This window comes from Amborella trichopoda, chromosome 1 (assembly GCF_054954075.1).
Source record: "Amborella trichopoda isolate Santa Cruz 75 chromosome 1, AtrichopodaSantaCruz75HAP2 v2.0, whole genome shotgun sequence".
Lineage (NCBI taxonomy): Eukaryota > Viridiplantae > Streptophyta > Magnoliopsida > Amborellales > Amborellaceae > Amborella > Amborella trichopoda.
In genome coordinates this window covers 40088648-40094647 of record NC_142336.1, presented here as the reverse complement: position 1 = coordinate 40094647, position 6000 = coordinate 40088648, and the positions used below count along the sequence as shown (strand labels likewise).

At 29.6% G+C, this 6000-nt stretch overlaps 1 protein-coding gene across 19 annotated transcripts in view; it reads right to left on the bottom strand.

Annotated features, from left to right (window-relative positions):
- Window positions 1–293: 293 nt before the first annotated feature.
- LOC148783829 (uncharacterized) overlaps window positions 294–6000 on the bottom strand; it is a 47336-nt gene continuing 41629 nt past the window's right edge. For 11 of the 19 annotated variants that reach the window (XR_016054358.1, XR_016054340.1, XR_016054231.1 and 8 more), the window contains one exon: window positions 294–621. The gene's annotated coding sequence lies outside the window, so the exon portion shown is untranslated. Of the gene's footprint in view, window positions 622–1381; window positions 1556–6000 lie in introns of those variants that run through there. The other 8 variants (XR_016054239.1, XR_016054246.1, XR_016054303.1 and 5 more) reach the window with 2 other exon arrangements.

Below are 6000 nucleotides of genomic sequence, written 5' to 3'. Positions count from 1 at the left end.
TTCTATAATAATTTTATATTTCCTTTCAGCTAGTCCATTTTTCTCAAGGGTTCCCAAACATGATAATTATTGTATGATTTTAATTTTATTAAGATGATCAATAAATTATTTCTTAGCAAACTCATCACTTCCATCACATTAAAAAACTCGAATTCTTTGATCAAACCTCCTTTCAACTATACAATAAAATTTCTTAAATGCAGCGAAAAATTCAAATTGTCATTTCAAATGATATGTCCAAGAAAAACGAGGATAATCATCAACAATTACCACATAACTCTGATTAGATAAAATTCGAGCAGGAACCCACAAGTCTAAATAAATATTAAATAGAGGTTCAGTAGAGGTTTTATCAACACCACTAAAAAGAAGTTTACAATTTTTTCCCATCTAACAACTAGCACATACGTAATGAGATTTATTATATGCATCAACATTAATCAATTATTTAGATTCTAAGTAACAAACAACTTTATTTTGTAGATGTCCAAGACGTTGATGTCACGCAGCTTTTGATGTTCTTTTATTCCAAATAGATAATGGAGGTTGTTTCACTTCTTCAAGTGCATACAATCTTCCCATTCTACTCATGCTGGTCAGAATCCTCCAAGTGCTCATTTCCTTAATCAAAAAACCATTTGATGAGAATTCAAAAATACAAGGGAAATTTTTTGTAAATTGATTAACAAATAACATGTTATTTTTTTTAGGTACCAAAAGAACATTAGAAACATTGAATTTTCTATATGCAATCCCAATATCTGCATCACCAACATGTGAAATATTTAATTGTTCATCATTCCCAACCATGACTCTATTTGTGCCTCTATATGGATAGAGATCAACTTACCTGGATCTCCTGTCATATGAGTGGAGGCACCTGTGTCTAGGAACCATTCTAAGTCTTGTGAATAAGCTATAGTCATTTGCAGTACGGGCTTAATGAATATCTTTTGCTTAATACATGTAGTTGAATTGATGCCAACACTTTAATGCCATATGTCCAAGTTTCACACAAATTTGACACTTTTTTTGAGGTGTTTGAGTAGACTGTTGTATTTGGAAATCTTATTGGAAGCCTTCATTCATATGTCACAAAGACTTTCTTGATTTTTCTAGCGTATCCCACAATACATCTAGCTAGTTTAAACAAACACAACTCCTCGAGAGTTGAAGAAAAGTTGACCCCCAAAATTGTTCCTCCCTCTAGCTCTGTAATTTCGAGTACCCTTGTTGGGTCCAAACTTTTTTTGTTGTCCTACAAGGGCTATGTTTTGATTTGGATCTGAGTGTTCTTTAGAGATATATAGCTGATTTTTTATTTCATGGCTTTGAAAAAGAGGTATAATTTCATAATATGAAGGAATAAAAGGCTTAAGCATTGCCGTAGCAAGACCCTCATATTTTGAGCCAAGTCCATTAAGAAGCCAAAAATACTTATTTTCATCATGTACATGTTTTCCAATAGCCACTAAATCATCATAAATACTTTTGAATTTGCATATGTATTGAATTCCCTTTCTTGAAGAGTTGAAGCTCCTTAGCTTGAGAATACCTGCATAGGCATTCTTCAATCATTTTCAAACTTTTGCTTAAGTCTTGCAGTCAACAACAAGGTCAAGACACTCTTCTAATAATATCAATGTAATCCAGGCATTAAGAAGCCGATCGGACTTCAATCATGATTTGTAGTCTAGCTTTTCAATTTTACTCTTACCATCATGAGGGGAAATCCTTTGACTTTGTGTAGGGAAATCACCGTTAATAAGTCCAAAAAGTTCATGACTCTCAATGAGAGAGCATTTGAGTTTTTCATAGTAAATGATTGTTTTGTGTCAAACTTAACTGACACAAAATTTCCTATATTAAAGGTAGAGCGATATGGATACTTGAACATTGAGGATGTAACATTAATTCTAGCAAAGAAATATTTGGGAATAAATTGATGAGCTAACAGAGGCACAACAAAAATTGGAGCTTGGATTCTTTAAGAGCGAAGAGCAGCCTCACCAGTTCAAAAGCATAAGAATTTGGGTTTTAAGAGATGAAAAATGAAACAGAGCATACAAACTTGCAAGACGAAATTTGCAAAGGAAAAAAATTGTATTTCCAAACGGACAAAATTTTAGGACGAAATTGGCAACAAGAGGGATGAACACACAATGATGATAAAATTTATCGTGCACCACTCTGAATATTGAGGGCTGATAAACACGCTTTGCATCTTAGCCAAGTTTTTGCAAGATGAAAGACGAAATTTGGTTTGCAAACAATACAACAATTGGTTTGCAAACAACTTGAGAATGGCCGGACCCTTGCAATACATTTTGGTGAAGGCAAAAATTCAAGACATGAAGGAGAAATATTGTATAGAGAGAGACATACCTCTAACAGATGAAGTCTAGAGGGATGGACGTACAGGAACAACTGACATGGAAGCTGAAATTGAAATCAATGATGCTCTGATATCATGAGGAAATTTTAGAGAGAAAGGAATTTTTTGAACAAATAATTATGCCCCAAACAAATCTTGTGGTGGTTCTTTCTTTATATATATATAGTAGTAATACAATGGTATAATATACACTTTCCTATCTTGTCAAATGCAATATACACTTTTCTTATTTTGTTACAATGTCATCTAAAAAAGACATAAGTTTGTTTTATATTATTTTTGGTGTCAGAAACCTTAAAATGGCTTGAAAATCCATATTCAATCCTAATTAGTAAATTTAAAATTTCAAAAAATAGTAGTGATCAAGAATATCTATAAACACTAGAAACTCTTGAAAATGAACTGTCCAGGTAACTTGTTACAATATGCATTATTTTGGGACTTGAAATTCTTTTTTTCTTTTTCTTTCTTTATATCCATACATCTTGAAGTTGAGATGATCAATCGAAAGATTTTCCTACTTAAGAACACTCTTTTCTATTAGATATTTATGGTGCACCTTCTATAATATAAGGTTCCAATAAACTTTTTCCAACAATCAATGACATGTTTTTCCCTTCGGGCAGGAGATTTGTATATAATATATTACTGCTTAAAAAATCGAATTGACTCAAAATCACCAAAACCTATAGGATTCAATTTTCACTAAAAACTAGGGTTTTTGTTTTTTGTTTTGTTGGGGTGGGGAGTAAACTAGAAAACTAGATGTATCAGTAATGCTTTAATACTTTTTTGCATTTTTCAACCAATAATCAATCTCTAACCGCCAAAAATTCACTATTTTGATAAAAAAATTGCATTTGGTTGAAATTTTAATGAAAATCTCACCATAATTAGCCTAAAACCTAATTCACTTTTCTCGCAATCTCTCTCACATTATCAACCACATCATCTGATCTTGATTCAAAATGTTGGTGATTGAGCCTTTACACTATCTCCTAGAATAATTTGTTGGATCATGAAACAAAATAGAAAGAAATCAAGATTTCAGATATTGGGGATTCTTTTAACTGAAATTGAAACTACTTGATTTCGCTCTCAAATTTTCACTAAATTAACTTGACCTAGATTTCTTCCAAAAAAATGTTCCTAACAAATTGATATGCAATTCCCTAACAATTGTTTTGAATCAAAACCAAAAATATCAAATATCAATTATATATATATATATATATATATATATATATATATATATATATATATATATATATATTGGTCAATTTATTTCATGTAAAATATTTTTTTGATATTTTTAGAAGATTCACCTGTTTTTTATAAACACACATCTAGAATTTCAATGATTTGGATTAATAGAAAAATAAATAAATTTCAAATACTACCGGACATCCATAGTCGTCAAATTGGCCCAAATTCAATCTGGGCCGTTGGGCTCATATGTTCATATGAGCTAGTGGGTTAATCCCAACTTTTTCTATATATATATATATATATATATATATATATATATATATATATATATTCGAAAAATATCAAAAACGTATTTTACATGAAAAAATTTGATCAAAATACCCTCGAAAAGTTTTGGGGGGTATTTTGGTCATTTTTTTTTAAATAACTTTTTTTATATTTCTATTAGGTGTGTCTTGATGAGAATAACATGTACCTAAAATTTAATGTGATTTGGATTTGTAGAAAAATAAATAAAATTCAAGCACTATCGGACATTCGTGATCGTTAGATCGATCCAGATTCAATCTGGGCCATTGGGCTCATATAATCCCAGCTTTTCCCTATATATATATATATATATATATATATATATATATATATATATATATATGCCATGATTTCATGCAACCGTTGTATAGTAATATGATGCAACAATACTAAAAAAATAACTTAAGGCCATTTGTTTGATCCAAAATTTGAAATATACACTCTTTTCATTCTAATGAGCAATCACAAAAAAGAAAAAAAATTGAAAGCACAATCTAGAAAGTATTTTTTTAGCCCAATTAACATAGGCCGTTCATTTTGGTGAGATGCATAGATCTAGGCCTTAGAAGGATTTTTTCATTTCCAAGTTATTTGGATGGATTTATTATCATTAGATGAACAATGTTAAAAATGGAAAAAATGATTTTGAGTTTATAAAGGTTAAGATCTTGAAATTCACAAAATGAATGGTCTAGATTCGTTTTTGGAGGGGACGCATTTTGACCATATCTAGGGTTCATATTAAACTTTTTTTTTTTGGGGATGGATTATTGAGATGAAGAGAGTGTGCGTGCAAAATTTGGGGTCATACAAATACCACAAACATGGTTTTTTAGAAGTGTCGTTTCATTATACTATGATACAACCGTTGCATTGGATCATTGCTATATATATATATATATATATATATATATATATATATATATGGGTTTGTCTAGAGTTAACAATCCTTGAAAATACAAAGGTTCAAGTTAGAAAGGGTTGTGATGGCTGTATTTATCAAAACAATCATTACTTTGTTTATTAAAAAATTATTTAAATATGTAATTTTACCATTAAATAAGGGTAAATTTGAAATTTTCATAAAAATACAATGACATTTTGGAAGATAGTATCCTGGAGCTTTATTTGTAGAGTGATATTGTCCTTTAGTTAAAATTTCAACTTTACCGCTTATGGAGATGACAAAAGTACATTTTGTCTTGTAGTAATATTTACAAAATTACCTCACAAAAGTAATATTTTTTAAAGATAGACTAGAAAATTAATAAGTCCACCCTTTACAACTCTCTTTATCTTGAACCTTTGTAATTAGAAGGGCTGTGCAGTTTAGATTATCCCTATAGATATATATATACATATAAGAATCTAGACCGATCCAATGATCATGATTGCATTTCGTATTTTAATTTTAAATTTTTTTATATAAATCCAAATCACTTGAAATTTTGGATGTGTGTTATTTAAAATATTATAAACTAATAAAATAGTAAAAAAATATTTCGTAAAAAATAAATTGACCAAAATACCCCGAAAATATTTTAGGTGTATTTTGATCAATTTATATTTTGTGAATTAGTTTTTAATATTTTTATTAGCCACACATTGATGAGAAAAATAGAAGCCTAAAATTTCACATGATTTGGATTTGTAGAAAAAATTAAAATTCAAATATGAAATGAGATCGTGTCAGTCAGATCGGCCCAGATTGTTGGGCCTATATATATATATAAATGGGTGCAGTTGGCATACTGATGCATCCGTAGGTGTAGAGGTAAGGTGCACCATCAAATTTTATCATGGTATATAATTTTGATGTAAAATGTTCTTAGGATTATCTCAAAATCTATTTTTATATCTAATTATAAAATTTTAAATTTCAAAAACGGCTAAAATCAAGTAGATCTATAAACATATGAAAATCTTGAAAATGGATAGTGCAGATACTATGTTGTAAAATACATTATTTTTGAGACTTAAAATCTTTTTCTTTTTCATATTCATACATCTAGATGTCAAGATGATCAATCAAGAGGTTTTCCAACATTAAAACTCCTTTTTTCGATGGAATTTTGAGTGGCATCTTT